Source organism: Schistocerca piceifrons, chromosome 2, assembly GCF_021461385.2.
Source record: "Schistocerca piceifrons isolate TAMUIC-IGC-003096 chromosome 2, iqSchPice1.1, whole genome shotgun sequence".
In the NCBI taxonomy this organism is placed as follows: domain Eukaryota; kingdom Metazoa; phylum Arthropoda; class Insecta; order Orthoptera; family Acrididae; genus Schistocerca; species Schistocerca piceifrons.
Window position 1 is genome coordinate 300,080,744 of NC_060139.1, and position 23,920 is coordinate 300,104,663.

The window sequence follows — 23,920 nt, forward strand, 5'->3', positions numbered from 1 at the left end:
TTCTTAAGAGTGATCGCGCTATCTTTCCTTATGAATAAGCGTTTTATGCAAGACAATGTATAAAAAAGTAGAAACGAAACTGTCAGGTAAAGGAGACGAACAAAAACTTTCAGATGGTTGCGTTTCAGAAGGTGTTTGTCTATGATGGAAACCATCCCTTTAATGGCAAGCATAAATGGAAGTTCAGGGGACGACCGACAAGTTTCTGTTCGAAGGCCGTACAGTGCAGAATCGGTATGCTAATCAAACAAAATTGCCGTGACCATTGCGGCGACCACCCCACAGACACCATCTGGCTGAAGATATCCTTTTGGTAAAACACCATGTCCTGCTGCGTGTAGAAGTCCATAACAGCCTGCTGCACATTCATGTCTGATAAGAATCGTCAACCCTCCAACGGCCTTTTTAGAGGACAAGAGTCATATTGACCGTATGAGGAGATATCAGGACCACAGGACCACAATGTCTCCCACTTGAGTTGGTAAAACTTCTGCGTTATGACATTTGCAATATGGGGACATGGATTAGCCTATCATAAAGCATTAGCGCTCCTCTTCTTGCACCATTCCAAAATGGTGGTTTTCACAGACCTGCTGCTCCATACACATTCTTTGTTCTCCGATGGATGTCTACTGGTGTTTGTCTTTTGGCAACCAAGGAATGAACAACAGCACATTGGTCCTGGTTGGGCGAATTTAGTAATAACATCGCCATAGTCCACGTTTCTGCATTTACTGCTCGCATCTAGGAAAGACATGAATCCCGTACTGATCCCTTGGCTATATGTCAGTGCTTATCAGAGTAGCGCTATATTGAACATACGCCCTCAGGTGGAAATTGTTCGATTGCCCCTTATACAATTCTGCACTGAATTGAAAAAACACATGAGGCTATTCTTAACGTAGGCATAACGATCAGTTTATCCTTGTATTCATTAAATGAAACATTGTTTGCAATAAAATTAAGGTAAAGTCTATCTAGAGCTCACTTTGTATCACATAGTTGTTGAATGAAACTATGCATTTGGGGTAATGGCATTCACACTATAAATTATCGTTGTCCACTATCCATCTTTATCCACTAATTGCCATTCTCCACCCTGTAAAGGACTTGTCATCGCCACTGAATGTCATTGTCCACTGAATATCATTGCCCACTGAACATCATTATCCACTGATCAATATTTTACACTGGCCATCATTCTCTCCACTGGGCATCAGGGGAATGGTGACCACCAACTTTTGGGGACAAGATGATACAGTTTTTTGGGCAAGCTGATAGAGTTTTGGGGGCAAATTGACACAGTTTTGAAGAAATTTGTTATAGTTTTTCTGTAACATGAAGGGCAAGTGTGGTGACCTCTTCAATTTTTTAAACAGTTACATGTTCTGTTTTTTCTTTTAATGGTTCCTTGTTCCATTTTTCTTATCAGTGACCTGTTGCATCTATTATTTTAATGGCTGCCTGTTGCAATTTTTCTTTTAACAGTTATCAATTCCATTGTCTTTTTTAATGATAAGCCATTCCATTTATTGTTTTAATGGTAACCTGTTGTATCTTTCTTTTACTTGTGACTCATTCCAGTTTTTTCTTTTTAACAGTGACCAGTTTTATTTTTTAAAATTATAACACATTTCTGTTTTGTAGAGAGTGGTCCTTTCTTTTTCTTTAAATGGAGGCTCATTCCATTTCTTTAAGGTGTGATCTGTTATTTTAACTGGTGACCCATTCTGTTTCTTTGAATGGCGGTCCATTCCAATTTTTGAATGGTGAATCATTTTGTTTCTTTAAACAGTGACCCCATCCGTTTCGTTAAACAGTGGCCTTGGCCTATTCCAAGAGGCAAATATCTTTGAACTTGACACAGTTTCAATAGATCACATTAATACTATACTGATTAAATTCAGAGGTATGTATCTGCACGCAAATATCTATAACTTTCACAGAAATAATGCAGAACTTCCACCTTGGTTCTTATTCAAGGCTAGCTAACTTTTTAATGCGTGTCTTTGAACTTGATGCCATTTTTATACAATTGAGTGTCTCATTTTAATATTTCACTGAGGTTGGCTGGAAAGAGGAGGGAATGGCATGGGGTACAATCCATAACTGGGCTAGTTCCACAACGTAGATTTTTTAAAGTTTATCATATTTATTTCTTGTATCTGTATTCTGATTGGCTGCTCATTTTAATACTACAATCCGACTGTCTGCAGAAGTGCAGCAGGGGAGAGGGGAAGGGAGAGTCATGATTACATAATGTGGTCGAGGTCAGGGTCGAGGCCGAGGCCAAGGCCAAGGCCAAGGTCAAAGACCAAAGGTCACTTCCCTACCCTGGAAAGTAAGAAACACAAAGGCCAAAGTTCGAAGGTCATTTTTGGTTCAAAATCCTCATTACCATCCTAGTCGCTCATCTTTTTCTTTAAAAACCGGAGATTAATGCCAGATGGATCTGTGTCCTCATGCACTGCTGCCATGGCTTGTCAAAGATGTTGTCACACTGAGTGTAACTTCCAATGTGCACTGGAGCATACAATGTACATAAGCAAGTTGAGGCCTTGTATGCACATTGTATATTCTTCTTGTGACAGAGTAGTTAAAATCACTGTACTATGTAACTACCACTGCTCGGTTTTATGGATCTGAGGATGTCAATTTATAATGCTGAAAATAGTTATTCACTAATGTGTTAACATAGCGGTCTTGGTACACGAATAAAAGTTTTCATAAGAAGACTACTGCACCAACTGATCGTGTCAGTCTATGATGGCTGGAAAAGAGTGGGAAGGAGTTACATGGCACAAGCGGGTTAGTTTTGACATCTTTAAATATTTTTTATTTATTTATTTACTGAAACTACATTCCAATTGATAGTCTGATTATAATACTTCACTGTGGCTGTATGAATTCGTGGTTTCGCGGCGATATGAATTAATAAAATTTTCTCAGGTTTCCAGCCGCGTCAGATAGTTAAATTCCCACCAGCTTTCGACTGAGCTCTCCTCAGTCATTGTCAAGTGGCTGCCTGGTGAAGAGGGAGGAACATGAGGGGGAGGGGAAAGGAGAAGAGAGGAATGATTATGCAGTGTCTTCAAGGGCAAGGTCAAGGTCAAGGTCTAAGCCAAGGCCTAGGTCATGGTCGAAGGTAAAGGGTAATTTATGGTCCAGAATGCTCATTACCATCTTACTAGGGCGTTATTGTAAGGATGGAAATTACATGTGTATCCCATAATATAAGAAATTGTAGGCATGCAGTTAAATTCATCACACTTGTTATGAGCTTTGTCTCGTCAGTAGTAGCTGTCTGTCTGTTGTGTGTCGGTATCTGGAAAAATAGGAAATTTGTGGTAAGGTCTTATGGGATCAAAGTCCTGAGGTCATTGGTCCCTAAGGCTACACCCTACTGAATATAACTTAAACTAACTTAAGCTATGGGCAACACACACATCCATGCCCGAGGGAGGACTCGAACCCCCGATGGGGGCAGTCGCACGGACCGTGACAAGACGCCCCAGACCACGTGGCTATCCCGGCGGCTCGGTATCTGGCCATAAATTTGTTGGCTAGTGTCCTTTCGAGCTTGAATATTCCCTACTACGGCATCGAGTCCACGAAATGGAACAGTATGCACATTTGAGAACGGCAGCACATGGATATAATACATCATTATAAGTGTATCCACACTCCAGTAGTAGAACAGCAAAATCCACAGTAATTACATTATTCAGAGCTTTGTCATGAGCAGTCTCCTTCTGCACTTTTTTAATCTATTAATGGAAACTCGACATTTGTAGTCTGATGACAGATAAAGGAAGAACTTACAAAAACACAGGAACGTCTATTTTAGAAAATATGATTCCATAAGTACTACATATGTCAACATGTATTACTTCAACAAGGTTTTCAGCTTTCGGCAAATAATACTTCATGTATGACTCTTGTCATCTTGTCTTCTGGTCATGTTCTGTTATGCAGAATTGTTTCATCAGTGGCTGTGTTTCTCTAGCCTTCAGATTCATTAGCCTTCAAGCGTAGTTTGTACAGAAACGCAAAGTTTTAGAGAAACATGACCATATTTGGTGGTTGAACAGACTCATCTCCGTATTTTAAAGTCATCTTACTTCTGTTTTAGCCGTAATAACTGGGGTACTTCACATATTAGTAAAATTTACCCATTGCTCATAAAACGAACCAGTTGCCATAATACTCGAATAGCTGTTGTTTTGATTTTGTTCGGCATAATGAAAGTGGTTCGTTAAAATTACAGTTTTCAAGACTTTCGTTCTTACGCGAATAATGAATCGGGAGTCTGTTACAAAGACAACTGGAGCGTATGGATATCGATTGCTTAACGTATTACGGTCTTTGACTATTCGAGTGAAGGCATGTCTGATAGGTCTATACTTCGGAACAGTAGGCACGAGCCAATCACAGGTCTGTGCGGGTTGTGTCGCGAGCTCCATTGAACGGTGGACAGTTCTCAGGCTACGAACTACGAGAAGTATGGTGAGATAGCGGAAAGCATTTTCCAGATTAGCGCAGTTCTGTCTGCAACTTTTCAGATCTTTAAATGCGCTTTCACTTATGTCGAATTTAAATGACATTGTTCAACGAGGTCGATCATGATCCGTGCTAGTGGTACAGAATAGGTATTTACTCCTTCTTCCGTACGGTAGGCGTATTTCCTACATCACATTTTCGTTAGTTTAAATGTGTTCGTGATTCATTAAGGTATCTAGGGTATTCTTTGTTCCGTTTCTTATATGTCGTGGAATGGTATACCACATGGAGCATTAGAGATTCAGTGTAATCTTTTGTTCGTTAGTGCTTTTGAGTCTTAACGAGCATAACTTTAACTAAGCATCTATATTTTATTTCCATTAAGGAGTCAAAATCATTTTTCCAATCAGTTCATAATTCGGGCTCAAACTTTACTCTGAATTCAACTTTCAGTAAGAATATTAGTGAACGTGAAGCGTTACGGCAGTCAACAGAGGCTTTCAGAACTGCAATTAGAAGACACAGTTTTCAATTTTTTGAATGCCTTACAACTCAGAAGGTAAGCGGTTCTGTCGAGGCTCCAAGACTGACTTCTGCTTATCACACCATGTTTGGCTTACGTGACGGACAAACTCGGATTAGTGAAGCATTATGACAATGGTTCAAGAAAAGGATCAGTGTGTGGAATGGTTTATTCAGACAAAACTGGACAGCCATAATACAGGAATTTTATGCAGAATGGAAGGACTGATGTGAAGCATTATACTGGGCGACCTGAAAGAAGTAAAACCGACACGGTACAGATGTCGTTCGTTTTTCAACGTTCACCGTGGAAGTTTGTTTCGAGGAAGTCAAAGGAACTGCAAATGCATACGGCAACCGTACACCAGGTCCTTCAGGGACATATACAGATGCAACTGCTACACGCACTGAAACCAGACGACAAGCCACAGCGCTGTAGTCGTTCTTCGCCGTTTAGAGGAGGATGGAAATTTTCTAACCAACCCGTTTTTTGACGAAGCAACATTCCACATGTGTGGTAAGGTAAACAAACCGAATGTTGGCATCCGGGGCACAATCAATCTGCATACCGTGACGGAACATTTACGTGACAGCCCGAACGTGAAAATGTGGTGTCGTTTGATGGTTGATGGCACTGTGGAACGGTAACAGATAACTCTAACAATTACCTTGATATATTGTAAATGTTTGCGGTGCCACGACTGGCTGACCACCAAGAAAAAAATGGGTCTAAGCACTATGGGACTTAACATCTGCCGGCCGGAGTGGCCGAGCGGTTCTAAGCGCTACAGTCTGGAACCGCGTGACCGCTACGGTCGCAGGTTCGAATCCTGCCTTGGGCATGGTTGTGTGTGATGTCCTTAGGTTTAAGTAGTTCTAAGTTCTAGGGGACTGATGACCTCAGAAGTTAAGTCCCATAGTGGTCAAAGCCATTTGAACCATTTGAACTTAACATCTGAGGTCATCAGTCCCCTAGACTTAGAACTACTTAAACATAACTAACCTAAGGACATCACACACATCCATGCACGAGGCAGGATTCGAACCTGCGACCGTCGTAGCCGCGCAGTTTCGGACTGAAGCGCCTAGAACCGCTCGGCCACTAAGGCCGGCCTGACTGCCAAGACAAACTCATTTCGCTACAAGATGGGCTCAGAGATGATGGCTGGATTGGCAGGAATGATCCAGTTGCCTGCTCTCCCAGGTCGTCTGACAGTACACCGATGGACTTCCTTCAATGGGGCTATGCCAGGGACAGAGTCTACCAAAAGCCTGTCAGTTACATCAGTGACTAAAAGAACTGAATCGTTGCTGCCGTTGCCCCAACTGATGTGGATACGTTGCGCCGTGTGTGGACGGAGTCTGAACGCACACTGGGTTTGTTTGCGTGCCACCAACAGTGCACATGTTCAAACTGATCGAACAGCATAAAAACTTTGTGAGGTAGTGTGTAGCATAAGCCATAGATGATGTGAATATCTTAATTAATTAAAATCCCGTAAGACATTAAATTTGCGCCATACCTTTTGAGTATATCAGATTTTTGTGTGTATAAGTCTTTGGCTATCAGACTGAGGCATGCATCCTCACTGGCGCTTCGTTCCCCTACAAGGAAGATAAGCTGCTCTTCCTCCGAACCAGGTTCTGAAAGTTCTAGAAGTAACTGTTGTCTTAAATTTACTCAAATATTCATTTATGCTCTCATTTCCACCCTTGCCTTATGTAAGCGTCCCCACCTCTTGAATACGGCCGGCCACTGTGGCCGAGCGGTTCTAGGCGCTGCAGTCCGGAACCGCGATGCTGCTACGGTCGCAGGTTCGAATCCTGCCTGGGTGTGGATGTGTGTGATGTCCTTAGTTTAGTTAGGTTTAAGTAGTTCTAAGTCTAGGGGACTGATGACCTCAGATGTTAAAAAAAAAAAAAAAAAGTAGCAGGCTTATAAGGGTGAGGGCCTGATTTAAATTTACGTATATGCCGACAGCCCAACATTAGAATACTAAGGTAGTTTTCTGCAGTAAGTACCAAGCCAGTTGTTTTCTCCCTTGCCTTGAATCTTTGTCAAAAGTCGAGGTAGTACTGTGATGTCAATGGTCCTGTTCTTTCCAGTGCCGATAATGTACACCGTAAAAAGGAAGTAAATAAGACGTGGATAAGAGTAGCAGAGCGTGACGAGAGAGAGGCGCTGCTGGTGTCCCCGCAGGTTCCGCACAGTCCGTCCCACGCTCGCACGGGCCGGCCAGGCGAGCAACTGGCACAAGGATGTCAGCTGGCGCCACGGTAGGCCGGGCCTTCCTCAGCTGCCGAGGCTGCGATAAGCGCTGACGAGCGGCGACGCTGGCGCCAGTACCGCCTGGTGTCGATCACCCGAGAAGCGGGCTGCCCGCGGTGGGATTATCAGTTGACTGTTTGCGGCTGTGGCATGACACGGAAGAGCAGCAGCAGTCCACTGGGATCAGCTGGATACCAGCCACGAGCCTACAGCTGCAGACAGTCTCACAAGTGTCTGCGCGGATCAAGTTTGTAAGTACAGCTATCATCAGTTTACTGGACGGTCTGAAGGACGCATAACGCTACTACGAGAGGGGGCTGAAAAGTGATGCCTCCGAATTTTTTATGCGGAAACTCTTACAGCTTCTGAAAGGTCTCTGTAGGATTCCTTTCATGTTAATGTTTTAAAACTGTTGTCATTTACGGCATACATTCCACTTATAAATTTACTGTGGTGTTTCTGACTATCTGGGAGGAGACTGAGCAGTGGAACGTGTTACTTTAACACATAATCAAGAACGATCTGTCACACTACTACACTTTAAAATACAGTTTATATGTAATTCATGTCACACAGTCTCATACGGAACCTACATCCACTTTCTTTTATATACTGTATATGATAAGACACTGTCATCCCCCTTCCCTTCTGTGTGAGAGGATGAATGAGCAAATGTATTTCTAGTTGCATGCTTGATGGTAGCAGACAAGCCTGTCTGCTAGAGTAGGACCAACGTCGGAACAGGTAGCTACGCTTTCTAAAAGCAAAGAGGTTTCTATTCTTAGCATGGTCCTGTCCCCCCTTGTCATGTTGGTATAGGAAGCTGCCTCTCTGGTCACTTCCGTTTGTATCTGAAAAGCACCCTCGGTAAGGGTCCACGCCAGTCTGTCCGCGCCCAGCGTCTGAAGTGGTAAGATCTCCGGCTAAGCGCGTCTCTTCAAAGTCCGTAGGGCAATGGATTTCTTAAGTTCAGCCTAACTGAAAATTTAATCACCTTTATTTCAGGTTTAGATCTAAAACATCTAATCTTATCTTAAGTTGCAACGCAGTGTAATTCGAGTGTGAAGTTCAGAATATCTTCCAGTAGTTGCTTTGTCACCACTTTGTGAGTAAAGTGGAACCACGTGTGGATGATCCGTAACTCTAACTAAGATCATCAATGTTAAATGCGAATGTGCGTGAGATTATAACGTCTCGTCTTGACAATATTTTTCAATATAGCAACTTTTCTTTATGTTCAACCCACGCGGGGTGTACTTTGTGAGACCAGTACCACGTACTTATACAATTGTTTGACCCATCAGGTAAATAGTAAGACGATAGTAACCAGTTTAAGGTTTTTCTTTTGTAATTTGCGTTTCGATGTAATTTATTTTAATTATTAAAATTATTGTGGAGTTACACTCTTTGTGTAAGCATGTAGTGTAACCATCAAAGTAGCCCTCAGCTATTCTTTTCGGGAAGAATTCACAGAGAGTTAGTATGAATTTAGCATACCAGGGTGTGGTAATTTCATGACGGACAGGATTGCGCTACGAACGTAACTTCTTTGGGTGAAAATTGAATCGGTTGGTTGTGGTTAATTTCCTCCTGCATATGTTTCAACGTTCTTCGTGTGTTATTTTATGAATGCAGTGTTGTATGCAGTCTCCCAATCTTGGCTCCATATATGATGTGTTCCGTGAGATTACAAACTCACCTTTTCACAATCCTAAATAAGGCACCAGTTTAGTTATGAATCAAGTTTAATACGCTCAAATTTTAACGGAACAATGATCAATGTTAAAATAAATGTCCAAATATAAACTGATTTATTTCTTTTTATTTAAATTGTCTTTTCATATGCATATATCACCGGTTATCGTAAGATTATAATTAATGTTAGTCTAGTTGGGAATTTGGTAAGCTAGACTGGATACCTGGTGAAACAGTTGCTCAGTAATGCAAGGTTAACTTCCCCAGATAGCTCACAGCTTTTAACCCGCTTTTATTGTCTTGAATATCAGCACCGCTTTCAGAAGAAATTAATGCATCAATATTACACTTCTTAAATAAAACAAACGTTATTAACATGCCACATCTTTATTTTTCATGTGTCGTTCGAAGGTTACGATTTGTATCGTGTAATATGGCAGTGTGTAACGTAACTATGTCGGTGGGTCAGAAACAGGGTGCTGTAATCGAGTCTCCAGTTCGAAGAGTTTGTCCATACATGGAACATCCTTCAGCATGACACTGACAGGCCACACACGACCGCTGCGACATTTGCGGCTAATGTGGAGTGCTGGAGGCAATTGATACCAAGAATCTTGTAGGGCTGTCTATAAATCCGTGGAGTACGAGGGAGTGGAGATCTCTTCCGAACAGAACGTCGCAAAAGAATCCCAGATATGCTCAATAATGTTCATGTCTCGGGAGTTTGGTAACCAGCGGAAGTGTTTAAACACAGAAGAGAGTTGCTGGAACCACTCTGTAGCAATTCCGGACGTGTGGGGTGTTGCATTGTCTTGCTGGATTTGCTCAAGTCCGTCGGAATGCAAAACAGACTTGAATGGGTACATGTGATCAGACAGGATGCTTACGTATGTGTCACCTGTCAGAGTCGTATCTAGACGAATGAAGGGTCCCATATCAATCCATCTGCAAAGAATCCACACTTTTACAAAGCCTCCATCAGCTTGAACAGTCCCCTATGACATGCAGGGTCCATGGGTTCATGAGGTTTTCTCCACAGCTGTTTACGGCCATCCGCTCGATACAATTTGAAACGAGACTCGTCCGATCGGGCAACATTTTTCCAGTCATCAACAGTCGAATGTCGATGTTGACGGGCCTAGGCAAGGCGTAAAGCTTTGTATCGTGCAATCATGAAGGGTACACGAGTGGGCCTAAGGGCACCGAAAGCCTATATCGATGATGTTTCGTTGCATGGTTCTCACGCTTACGCTTGTTGATGGCTCAGCACTGAAATCTACAGCAATTTGTTACGTTGAACGATCCCCTTCAGTCGTCGTTGGTTCGTTTTTGCAGGATCTTTTTCCGGCCGCAGCGATGTCGCAGATTTGATGTTTTACAGGATCCCTGATATTCACAGTACACTCGCGAAAAGGTTGGACGGAAAACTCCCCACTTCATCGCTGCCTCGGAGATGCTGTGTCCCATCGGTCGTCTGTCGACTATAACACCGCGTTCAAACTCACACCTTGATAACGCGCGACTGTAGCAGCAGCAACCGATCTAACAACTGCGCCGGACACTTGTAAAATATACGCGTTGCCGACCGCAGGGCCGTATTGTGTCTACTTATATATCTCTGTGTTTGAATACGCATGCCTATACCAGTATCTTAGGCGCTTCAGTGTATATGACGTTTAGGCTCATATCAGAATACTCTTAATCATTTGCGGATAGCAGTAAACATGGCTGTGCACGTTCAAGACTGGCGATGGGACAAGATTATGTCCTCTAATTTGTCTCCGATATGATTTCCTCACAGAACAATATAAATACCACCTTCTCTGGGCTGACTGCACTGCTGGAATTACTGTTCGAGAATGAACAGGATGAGTCCAGTCGGAAATCTCCCATCTATGCTCTCTTGAGGACAATACTATCTCGGCAACCACATCAACGTGATCACCTGTCGGAGACGTAAATAAACACCTTTTGGAGCGCGGACCGTTGCGAGACTTGACGTTCTGGGATATACCGACAGGGATGTGCAACCAAGCCACTCTAGTGCTATGGCCAGATGCGCTGCACTTCTCATCGACGGCCCATGGCGCGAACCATGCTATAGAGCTGGTACCACAGATTCTCGACTGGATTTAAATTCGTAGACTTTGGTGGCTAGGGAGTACGCTAAATTCATTCTCGTGATCTACGAACGATGCACGTGCACTGCGAGCTACTGACACTCTGCATTGTCCTGCCGTTAGATGCCGTTGTGCCGAGCATAAAAAACCTGCATGTAGGAGTGAGCATGGTGCCTCAAGGACAGATGCATACTTGTGTTGATCCATAGTGCCTTCCATAATAACGAGATCACCAAGGAAATGGCACAAAAATGTTTCTCAGAACACAACGCTCCCTCCTCCAGCCTGGACCCTTATGACTACTGTTGCAGGGTGCTTAGATGTTTCCAAAGTGCTTCAATCAGAAATCTAGTGATTATGCTCTTCTGGACGTCAGATAGCAATACGACACCAACTGCATTGTTTTCCACGTCCCCCCCTCCCCTCCCCTGACATGTTTTATGTACCCTGCGCTGCTAGTACTGCCACCCGACATTTGTGACTGGTTGTTGCACGTTGACGTCGAACGTTGGTGATGGTCACCCTAACGTGAACGGACGGTGTAGTTAGTATATTTCACATCTTATTGTAGACTATGGGAATTTTCTTTAGCTCACAGATCATTCCAGCTGGAGCCGTTACATAAAAGTGAAATAACAACAGCTGGAACAGACGCATATAAGCAGTAGTTATTCATACCTGAGTAGAGCGGAGTGTGTGTGTGTGTTGGGACTTATGGGCGCTCTGAGTAGAGCGGGAAGAGAACTCAACATATGGTACCTCAAAAAGTACCATACCTTATTCTGACGATAACGTTAATACGTAATAAAGGTCTTGTATCCTGAATGAGCATACCTACAGTTGTGGTAAAACTGTTCCAGATGGTGCTGCGAGTCACGGAAAAGGGTCAGCAAGCAGCAGCGACAGCGTGGAGTCCCCGGTCACATGGACAACCTAGTCTGCAACGCTTTGTGGCTCCACTGACAAAGCCGCCTGCGGTCTCACGTGGCAGCTGCAGAGCTGCAGTTTCGTCACACCGATGGCTGCGTAGTGACAACATTGCTACATCTGGGGTACCACTGATGTGAACCGAGCTGAATGAGAGGTCGCGTCAGGTAATTACTCCGTACGCCCTGCAAAACAATGATTTACGATGACGCTCTGTGAATCCCAGTCTCTTATGACATCGTATTTTGAGATACACTGAATCCTGGATGCTGTTGTTAGGTATTTTCCTAAACTGAGCACAAATAAACTCTGACTTGTATTTCCACAAATAATGAACTACATATCTTTCATTTTATGACTTTTCTGTCGTTATTAGTCGCCAAACTGGTTATTAGCAGGACGAGAAAAAATCGTTTTATTTTATAGCCAAATTCGTGACTTTATTTGCCAATTTTGGTGTTATTTTTTCCCTTTTCCGTGTTATTTCTGTCCAGTTTCGGAGCTACTTTTTGTCTAATTTCGGTGCTATTTTTTGGCCAATTTCGGTTTTTCTGTCAAGTTCGGTGCTATTTTTGTCAATTTCGATGCTATATTTTGCCAGTTTCGCTGCTATTTTTGACGTCACGTCATCTACATCCAGGCCTACACCAATACTCCGCAAGCTACATTACTATGTTTGACAGAGGGCACTTCTTGTACCACTAACTGAGCCCTCCAATCCTGATCCACTCGCGAGTAGCGCGTGGGAAGAATTATCATCGATAACCAATGTATTAGCTCTAATTTCACGAATTTTCTCGTCGTGGTTATTTTGCGAGACGTGTATGGGAGGAAGTAATATGCTGTCCGGCTCTTCCCGGAAAATATTCTTATGAAATTTCAATAGTAAGCCTTTCCGTGATACTCAATACTTCTCTTGTAGCGTCTGTAGAGTTCGTTGAGCATTCCTGACACTCTCTCGCGCCGACCAAACGATGCCGTGACGAAACGCGATTGTCTTCGTTGGATCCTATCTGTCATTCCTACCTGGTAAGGGCCCCAGATTGATAAATAATACTAAAAAATCGGCCGAACAAGTTTCTTGTAAGCCATTTTTTCGTAGATGAGTTACGTTTCCTTAAGGCTGTTCCCGTCAATCTATCTGGCATATGTCTTTGCTGTTATTTCCTTTATGTGCTCATGCCGCTTACGGTCGCTCTGGATTGTTACTCCCAGGCTGTTTATTACTTGAAAAACGAACTATAATTTTAAGACTGTACATCAACTTGAGCCTTGAGGAAAAAAGAAGGGAAAATACAGTTTCAGATTTATAACATTTTTTGTATGATAAAAGGACAAATCCCACGATATTTCGGTAACATCGCCGACTTTGCGTTATTTCTCAAAAACCGACAATTTCGCGTTACTTTTCACATTATCGTCTCCGCGAAATCTCCCTGTCCCTTATTATTTATAACTACTTAGTGTATAAATTCCGTCTCAGCGACTAAATAAAAGGCTGCTTGTTTGGTCGCCAGATACGTTCCGTATTTTTTATTTGCGAAACATTTTCATCGGTGGTTTCGTTTCGTATTTTAAACATGTTTTTAAAGCACACTGGTGAAGGCACGAAGTAAACGTGTAAAATATGCACGCAGATGTCAAGAATGGCAATGCCGGACTGTGTAGAGTAACCAAACACAGTTCTGTCGCACCACATATGTAGAAGGGACCACATCTACATCCACATGGACACTCCACAGATCACAATTAAGTGCCTGGCAGAGGGTTCATCGAACCACCTTTTCTATAATTCTTTATTATTCCACTCTCGAACATGGAGCAGAAAAAAAAAAAAAACGAACACCTATATCTCTCCGTACGAGCTCTGATTCACTTTATTATGGCGATCGCTTTTCCCTATATCGGTCAACAAAGCATTTTGGCATTCGGAGGAGAAAGTTGATGATTGAAATCTCGCGAAAAGATTCTGCCTCAACGAAAAACGCCTTTATTTTAATGGTGTCCATCCCAAAACGTGTATCATGTCCGTGACACTGTCTCCTCTAATTCGCGATAGTAGAAAATGTTATGCTTTTCTTTGAACTTTCTCGATGTACTCCGTTAACCTTTTCTCTTAAGGATTCCAGACAGTGCAGCAGTACTCGAAAAGGGGACGGACAGGCCTAGTGTAGGCAGTCTCTTTAGCAGATCAGTTACAGTGTCCTGCCAATAAAGCGCAGTCTTTGTTTTGCCCTTCCCTCAACATTTTGTATGTTTTCTTTCCAATTCAAATTGTTCGTAATCGTCATTCCTAGGTATTTAGTTGAATTTGCGGCCTTTAAATTAGACTGATTTACCGTGCAACCGAAGTTTAACTGATTCCTTTTGGCATTCATGTGGATGAACTCACATTTTTCATTATTTAGGGTCAATTGCCCATTTTCGCACCATTCATATATCTTTTCTAAATCTTTTTGCAATTTGTTTTGATCTTCTGATGACTTTACTAGACGATAAACGACGGCATCAACTGCAAACAGCCTAAGACGGTTCCTCAGATTGTCTTCTAAATCGTTTATACAGATAAGGAATAGCAAAGGCCCTGTAACTATACCTTGGGGAACACCAGAAATCACTTCTCTTTTACTTGATGATTTTCCGTCAATAACTATGAACAGTGACTTCTCTGGCAGAAAATCACGGATCTAGACACATAACTGAGCACGCAATTTCACCACAAGCCGCTTGTATGGTACAGTGTTGAAAGTCTTTTGGATATCAAGAAACACAGAATCAGTTCTAAATTCCCTGTTAGTAGCACTCAACACTTCGTGTGTGTAAAGAAATGGTTCAAATGGCTCTAAGCACTATGGGACTTAACATCTGAGTTCGTCAGTCCCCTAGACTTAAAACTACTTAAACCTAACTGACCTAAGGACATCACACACATCCATGCCCGAGGCAGGATTCGAAGCTGCGACCGTAGCAGCAGCGCTATTCCGGATTGAAGCGTCTAGAACCGCTCGGCCACAGCGGCCAGGGTGTGTAAAGAGCTAGTTGTGTTTCACAAGAAGTATGTTTTCTAAATTCGTGTTGACTGTGTGTCAATAGACCACTCTCTTCGAGGTAATTCATAATCCTCGAACACAATATATGTTCCAACAACGTTAATGATATGGGTCAGTAATTTAGTGGATTATTCCTACTACCTTTCTTGAATATTGGTGTGACCTATGCAACTTTCCGGGCTTTGGGTACGGATCTTCTGTCGAGCGAGCGGTTTTATACGATTGTTAAGTATGGACCTATTCCATCAGCATACTCTGAAAGGAACTTAACTGGTATACAGTCTGTACCGGAAGACTTGCTTTTATTAAGTGATTTAATTTGCTTCATTACTCCGAGGATATCTGCTTCTAAGTTACTCGTGTTGTCAGTTGTTCTTGATTTGAATTCTGGAATATTTACTTCATCTTCTTTGGTGAAGGAAAAGCTTCGAAAATTAAACTAGCGGATACAACTGGCGACCAGACAGCATATTACGTCTCACTAAATGCATTGTGTATATACTGCCGCATCATCTCATAAAATACTTAACCAAGTAAAATGCACCGTCGTTTCGACCGAGCTGCAGCGACCTTCTTCAGGCCAGTGTTTGCCTTATACTGTATAACCAAAACGCTTTTAATCAGGCTGACACCGGTCGCGGAAGCCTAAGCATCCTCTTACATCTAAATTTACTATAATATTTACTTATTTTGTCGTCTTCATAGGCGAACGATTAGTGACACTGCCTTCGGTGTGGAAGGATCCGGGTTCGATCCCGATATCTCCTCGGATTTATCCAAGGCATGAAGGTCTGGTACATCGTCGTCGTGACATTTACTTACTAGCGATAACAGCTGGAGGGATCGCCGACGTGCTGATAACGTATCCCACGACCGTGGATCGCTCCTCGTACTGTCATTCAGGCAACAGTCGACTTGTCGGAACAGATCTAACGCCTAAGTGGTGTTTACCTTTGCGTTTAGTCGGAAAAGCGGAATGGATTGATTAAGAAGATACTAATAACTTTCTCCTCTTGGAGACTTGCGTGGGTAGTTCAGTGGAAAAAACAGAGAAGGTTTGAAGATCGCCATCTGACCATTGCATCACTATGTTCAGGGTGTATCATAAGTAATGGCGTGAACGAATACAGTTGAATGTACACAATATTAGAAGCAAATAAGTCTCAGTAAACAAGGTCCTTAAACTTATAGCTCAAGAGTTATGAGCACTTCTCCGCATTCGTCTCTGTGAAACAAATATCTCCTGTTATAAATGTGCTGGTAGCTTTTAACCCTTTATTTACTGGCAGGATTTGTGCATCACTGGACATTCTGCGCGGAATAATAAAAATCAAAACCCCTTTAGACCTGTATGTTTATATGTGAACTAAGGTGAGTGATAATTTGTGCACAGTTACCTTTATACGTACTAATGTTAATTTGGATGAAATCTTAATATAGTGCCCTTGTAATATTTAATTATAACGAAAATGTGACAGACATAGCAGTCCCGTCAAGACCAGGGCAATGACTTTACAAGCTGGGGCTGCATTGACTTTTGAATACTTTGCTTTTTCTGCTCGCAGGTCTTCTGTAAATAAAAACTTAACCTTTCTGAGGAGAATATGGCATTTCATTTTATAAAAAACAATAGAAATAATGCACGATGTGTAAAACATTAGTGAACTTAGTAATTTTTTTTTTTTTTGTTTCAGGCTTCGGCTACCTATTACACCAGAGGTCTTACCGATGAAGAAATTCATACTAAATTAGAAAATTTTTCAGATTATATTGACAAACATCTGAATGTCGTGATGACAGTGAACTTGTAATGATGTGTAGCACTCCACGACATAATAATGTAAAAACTCTTCAGCGTGCGCTAGTACTTCACAAAATATTACAGAATCTGAAATAACAACTGATGAGGAAGAGGGAGGATAATGAAGAAAATATTCGAAAGGTATCTCTTCAGCTATGTGCTAGTGCTTCACAGAATGTGGTTGAACAATCGTGCATTTCACTTTTTTTAAAGTATGCATTGTATCTAGAACCCAGACAGTTGGAACAAAGATTTAAGTGGGGCACTGACAGTTATACAGGAATATAATGAACACACGGGTAGCATGGATAAACCTGACATGGTGAGGTTTTCTTATTAAATAGACAGAAAGTAAGAAATATTCATACAGACTGTTTTGTGAAACGGTGCAAATGACCCTTGTGAATTCCTATATTCCATGCAGTGAAGCAAAAGGAAACTTCAACTGATTGATTTCAAACGTAGAATTACGCCTGTCCGACTCACAATTGGAAACAAAATTTCCAAAAGACGTGGATGGCCCAAAAAGGATGAAAATTCTCCTCTTTCAACTCCAAGGAGAAGAAAGACAGCATTTACATTTTAAGAATACAGGATCTTAATGATCAAAATTTGTCGATTCAAGGGGCAGATGTGAATTTTGCTTATGTACAAAGGTGGAATCCAGATCCCATTAAAGAGTTGAGGGCGAAATATTTTTTGTGTGTTAATGAAAAAAGAAATGCCTTTATAAGTATCACCAGAAGCAATAATCCTAGCTGTATGATTCTTTTGGGACTTTTCAGTCCTTTAATGTACTTCGCCTGCATAATCCTATCGGGACTTACAGTTGCTCTGAATATTTTATGCACTTTAATGATTTTGTATCATTTCTGAAATAAAGTAATTTGCTATTAATTCAGTAACAGTTAATCAAGTATATTGAAGTAAAAGTTTTGACCACTTTCGAGTCCATATTTACAGGGCTTTTCTTTCTTGTGCTGGTAGATACTACCTGTTCCGAAAATATGGAAAGCAAGGAGCTTACAGTAGAAGCGATTTGTTTCACAGTATCGAAGATGAAGCAGTGTTCACAGCTCTTAAGAAATGCGTTTTAGATTCCATGTTTACTGGGACTTTTTCCTTCTAGTATGGTGTACCTTCAACCATATGAATTTACTCCATGAACTGCGATACACCCTGTGTACTTGTTCAAATGGCTCTGAGCACTATGAGACTTAACATCTGAGGTCATCAGTCACCTAGAATTTAGAACTACTTAAACCTAACTAACCTAAGGACATCACACACATCCATGCCCGAGGCAGGATTCGAACCTGCGACCGTAGCGGTCGCGTGGTTCCAGACTGAAGCGCCTAGAACCGCTCGGCCACACTGGCCGGCTGTATACTGGTGCCATTTAAAATCACCACACCAGGGAGGACAGAATATAACCGAATGTTATGTATTTTGCGTATACAGTGTAGTGGGAAGAATACTATGCTCCTCTTCCTCCTCCTCCTCCTACTACTACTACTACTTCTACTCTTTCCCCATAGACTCTGAAGCCCAACGGTACCAGCAGACAGCCTTGTGATCCTCAGTCCATGGCGACACTGTATGCGGATTTAGAGGGGCGTAAGGTCACCACACCACTCTCCCAGTCGTTGTTAACTTTCCTGACCGAAGTCGCTACTGCTCAGTCAGGTAGCTACTCATTTAGCCTCACAAGGGTTGAGAGCTTCCCTCGTGCCAACAGCGTTTGGCAGACCCTGACGGTCACCCACTGAAGTGCTAGCTAAGCCCGACAGCGCTTGACTTCGTTGCTCGAACGGGAACCGGTGTTACCATAGCGGCAAGGCTCTTGGCAGCAGGAAAAATTTGTAAATAAATGCATAGGTGACGCGGCGGTATACAGTATGCGTCACCTCTGGTAGCAGCAATGGCTGTGAACCGGCTGGGAATCGAGTCGAACTGAGCTACGATGACACATATGGGTACGTCGCTTCATGCTGATTCAACTCTATCAGTCGTAATGTCTAGCAAGTGGTGACATGCCAGTCTTTGGCAGCCCATGACTAGCTATTTTCAATAGGTGAGAGACTTGTAGAACGTGGTGCCCAAGGCAACAGTCGAATATCCCTGTATCTAAGTAGGCCAGGACACCAAAGGAAACATGAAGTCTTGCGTTATCCTGCCGTAATATAACGCCACAAAGACCTCGATCTAACGGCACAGTCACTGGCTTAACACGATAGAAATGAGATGGCTACTGTCAAAGTTACCAGGTATGCGAATCGAGGTGATGGTGTCGTGTACCCAGTAGCACCCCATACCATCATTCCAGATTCTGGACCCATACTAAAATGACGAAAGCAATGTGCCAGTATTCGTTTCCCTTGGAAACAGAACCGAGAATCGTCTACGAGGGTCAAGAGGGTCACTCCAAAACAAATGCACACTATTTCTTTTTTAAATCCATCTTTTATTCTACATGTTTGAAAGTCTTACAGTGTGTAGATACATCCTTTAGGAACAATATTTTCATTTCTATACATAATTTCCATCGCTTTCAACTGACTTGCGCCATCTTGGAACCAGAGACTGTACACCCGCACGGTAAAATTCTGGACCAACCTGTTGGAGCCACTGTTTGGCAGCGTGCACAAGGGAGTCATCATCTTCAAACCTTGTTCCACAAAGAGAGTCTTTCAGTTTCCCAAAGAGATCATAGTCACATGGATCCAGGTCAGGAATGTAAGGCGGGTGTTTCAGTGTTGTCCATCCTAGTTTTGTGATCGTTTCCATGGTTTTTTGACTGACATGTGGCCGTGCACTGTCGTGCAACAGCAAAACATCCTGCTTTTACCGATGTGGTCGGACACGACTCAGTCGAACTTGAAGTTTCTTCAGTTTCGTCACATATGTATCAGAATTTATGGTGGTTCCACTTGGCATGATGTCCATAAGCAAGAGTCCCTCGGAATCGAAAAACATCATAGCCATAACTTTTCCAGCAGAAGGTGTGGTTTTGAATTTTTTTCCTTGGGTGAATTTGCATCATGCCACTCCATTGATTGCCTCTTCGTCTCTGGTGAAAAATGATGGAGCCATGTTTCATCACCTGTCGCAATTCTGCCAAGAAATTCATCTCCACCATTCTCGTACTGTTCCAGAAGTTCGCTGCATACCGTTTTCCTCGTTTCTGTGTGAGCCACTGTCAACATCCTGGGAACGCACCTGGCACAAACCTTTTTTTAACGCCAACACTTTCAGTATTCTGTAAACACTTCCTTCCCCTATCCCAACGTAGCGTGACAATTCGTTCACTGTGATGCGTCTGTCAGCAGTCACCAACTCGTTAACTCTCTGCACATTGTCTGGAGTGTGTGCAGTACGAGGCCTGCCGCTGCGAGGACAATCCTCAATATTGCCGTGCGCGCTTTCATCACGTAACCTGCTTGCCCACCGACTAACTGTACTGCGATCTACAGCAGCATCTCCATACACCTTTTTCAATCTCTAGTGGATGTTTCCCACTGTCTCGTTTTCACAGCACCGGAATTCTATGACAGCACGTGGCTTCTGACGAACGTCAAGTGTAGCAGCCATCTTGAAGACATGCTGTGACGGCGCCACTCACGGTAACATGTTGAACTAAGTTTGAAAACAAGCGGGAAGGATGTATGTACATATTGTAAAACGTTCACACATGCAGAATGAAAACTGCATTTTTACAAAAGTAGTGTGCATTTCTTTTGGAGTGACCCTCGTATAAAGACGACGTGGTACCACTCAAGTGCTCAGTGTTGTCGTTGGGCGTACCACTGCCTGCACACCTGTCACTGCTGCCGCATTAGGGAAAGCCACTGCAGTGGTCACCTAGCTGACAGCCAGTAGTGCTCACTAAGTCATCGCAGTGACAGTGTGAATACCTGACTTTCTGGAAACGAACTTATTTGTAAGATAAGCGACATGACAGCACGAACCTCCGAGTAGTGCGAACAACACGCCCCTACTCGCGAGACCGAGCGAGGTGGCGCAGTGGTTAGCACACTGGACTCGGATTCGGGAGGACGACGGTTCAAACCCGCGTCAGGCCATCCTGATTTCGCTTTCCCATTATTTCCCTAAATCGCTTCAGGCAAATGCCAGGATGGGCCCTTCGAAAGGGCACAGCCGATTTCCTTCCCATTCCTTCCCTAATCTGACCGATGGCCTCGCTGTTTGGTCCCCTTCCCAGAATCAACCAGTCAACCTACCCGCGGGCACATGTCGCGTAGGGCCGTTGAGAACATTTGTGGCATTTCGCGTGATCCTCCTGAACCCACCGATTCCCCGTTAAAATGACAGTTTTGGCATACCGAGCGAGTATAGCGAGCAGCAATATAGTGGAACGATTAATCACATTATTGATACGTCTCGATCCTGCCACTGTCAGATTCCGATACATGCTGGAACACATGTTTCCTTCTTACACGAGGCATAACACGACCTTCTGCCAAACTATCAACATTCAGATGGTATTTATAAATGAGAAATTCTCGCATAATCTATCCTTGTGAGCAGAGTGTAGATGGAATTAGTCCTAAATACTTTGTGCGATTGCGCTGGAAAGTTAATCATTTGCATATTGTAAAGCATGCAGAACCTTCAAAAATAGTTCAAATGGCTCTGAGCACTATGGGACTTAACTTCTGAGGTCATCAGTCCCTTAGAACTTACAAGGGAACCTCCCCATCGCACCCCCCTCAGATTTAGTTATAATTTGGCACAGTGGATAGGCCTTGAAAAACTGAACACAGATCGATCGAGAAAACAGGAAGAAGTTGTATGGAACTATGAAAAAATAAGTAAAATATACAAACTGAGTAGTCCATGTGCAAGATAGGCAATGTCAAGGCTAATTTGAACAAAGGAGCGCCGTGGTCCTGTGGTTTGCGTGAGCAGCTGCGGAGCGAAAGGTCCTTGGTTCAAGCCTTCCCTCGAGTGAAAATTTAAATTTTTTTATTTCCGGTTTACATGACAAACTCTTATGTTTTCATCACTTTTTTGGGAGTGACTATCACATCCACAAGAAAACCTAAATCGGGCAAGGTAGAAGAATCATTTTACCTATTCGCGAAGTGTATAAGTTAGGTTGGTCGACAACATATTCCTGTCATGTGACGCACATTCCGTCGCCAGTGTCGTATAGAACATATCAGATGTGTTTTCCTGTGGAGGAATCGGTTGACCTATGACCTTGCGATCTAATGTTTTTGGTTCCCATTGGAGAGGCACGTCCTTTCGTCTACTAATCGCACAGTACTGCGGTGCGGTCGCAAAACACAGACACTAAACTTATTACAGTGAACAGAGACGTCAATGAACGAACGGACAGATCATAACTTTGCGAAAATAAAGAAAGTAAAATTTTCACTCGAGGAAAGACTCGAACCCAGAACCTTCCGTTCCGCAACTGCTCACGCTACCCACGGGACCACGGCGCTCCTGAGTTCTCACTTTCCTTGATGTTGCCTATCTTGAGCATGGGCTATTCAGTTTGTATATTTTGCTTATTTTATCATAGTTCCACACAACTTCTTCCTGCTTTCTCGATTGATCTGTGTTCAGTTTTTCAAGGCCTATCCACTGTGCCGTCTTATAACTAAATGTGAGGGGGGTGCGATGGGGAGGTTCCCTTGTTAGAACTACTTAAACCTAACTAACGTAAGGACATCACACACAAGCATGCCCGAGGCAGGATTCGAACCTGCGACCGTAGCGGTCGCGAGGTTCCAGACTGTAGCGCCTAGAACCGCTCGGCCACCCCGGCCGGCGCAGAACCTTCCATACCAGTCTTATGTTTGTTGCATACCGCCATGATTGTCCTGATGTTTTAATTGCTAGCAATGTACAATGACCTATGTTAACTACATAAAATTAAATCTAGTCAAGGTGACATATTATGTGATGGGCATAGCACCTCGAGGTATAAAACATGAAACAGTAGCTAAGGCTGAGAAGAAACATGACGCTGTTCCACAGATTTTAATTTTTTGATTTGTACAGAAAGGAAAAATAGCCGTGCTTTATAGATCTGGTTGCGATGAACACGAATATCAAGGTTAAACTTGTGTCCTATCTCATGGTTACAAGTAAATGAGGTTTCCACGCTTCGCAGTCAATTTTATTGGACGCAATGAGAGTTACGTGCAAAGGCATTGTGGCAAGTGTTTCTCTGCCTTAAGTGATTGAGTTGGAAGCTTCTAGTACAATTTGGCAACTCTGATCTACACCATGGCTCAGGTGGACATCATCCAGTCATGTGAGTATTGTCAAGTGTGGAAACCAGACGCGATTTTAACTGTCGTTTGACATAACTATGTGCTCCTGTGCTACTTTAGTTCACTTGTTACGGGAAGTGGTGGTGTGGCAGTTGGCAGTGAACGTAATGTGAGGTGAAGTGTTGAATCTGAAGAACTGTGTTACTGTGCGTGTGTGAGCTTTTACAAAAATGCCCTGCACCTGCAGGAACAAATCTGATAATTTGAAATGTTACTTGTGGTTCAGGAAGATGACCATTGACTAAATTGGTGAAACAGGTAGATGCGTTGTATGTGAAGTGTCGACTTGGGACTAAGATAAATCGTGGGCTCCACACGTGTGTTGCACCTCGTCTTCATCTACAATGAATGCTTGGATGCGTGGTAAAAACGTCTGAATGAATTTCGGTGTGCCTGATATTTGATGGGAATCCACATATCATGCATGAGGATTTTTTTATGGTACCTCTCTTGGGGAAAGAAGTCAATACCGTGAGGAAGAGCAATATTCTGTACCGTGACGTCCCATCTGCCATTCGTCCTATGGCTCATGGCGAAGGATTGCCAGTTCCTGTTCCCCCACATGTATCACCATCAAGTCATAGCGATGCTACTGAACCGACACATACAGCTGAAAAACTGCAATTATCCGCCAGTGACACTGTTCCTGCATTTGCACCAACATAGTCATCTGCAGAAACACACAGAATCACACCGTGTGAATTCAGTGATCTGATCGGTGATTTACA

At 42.9% G+C, this 23,920-nt stretch overlaps 2 long non-coding RNA genes across 2 annotated transcripts in view; one reads left to right on the forward strand and one right to left on the reverse strand.

Annotated features, from left to right (window-relative positions):
* Nucleotides 1-23,920, reverse strand: part of LOC124777605 — a 277,536-nt gene that overhangs the window by 211,389 nt on the left and 42,227 nt on the right. The gene's annotated exons all lie outside the window — the stretch shown is intronic.
* On the forward strand, nucleotides 7,405-17,616 carry LOC124777604. The gene is made up of 3 exons (XR_007015755.1): nucleotides 7,405-7,542; nucleotides 11,967-12,200; nucleotides 16,778-17,616. It is a non-coding gene; the product is annotated as an uncharacterized LOC124777604 (long non-coding RNA).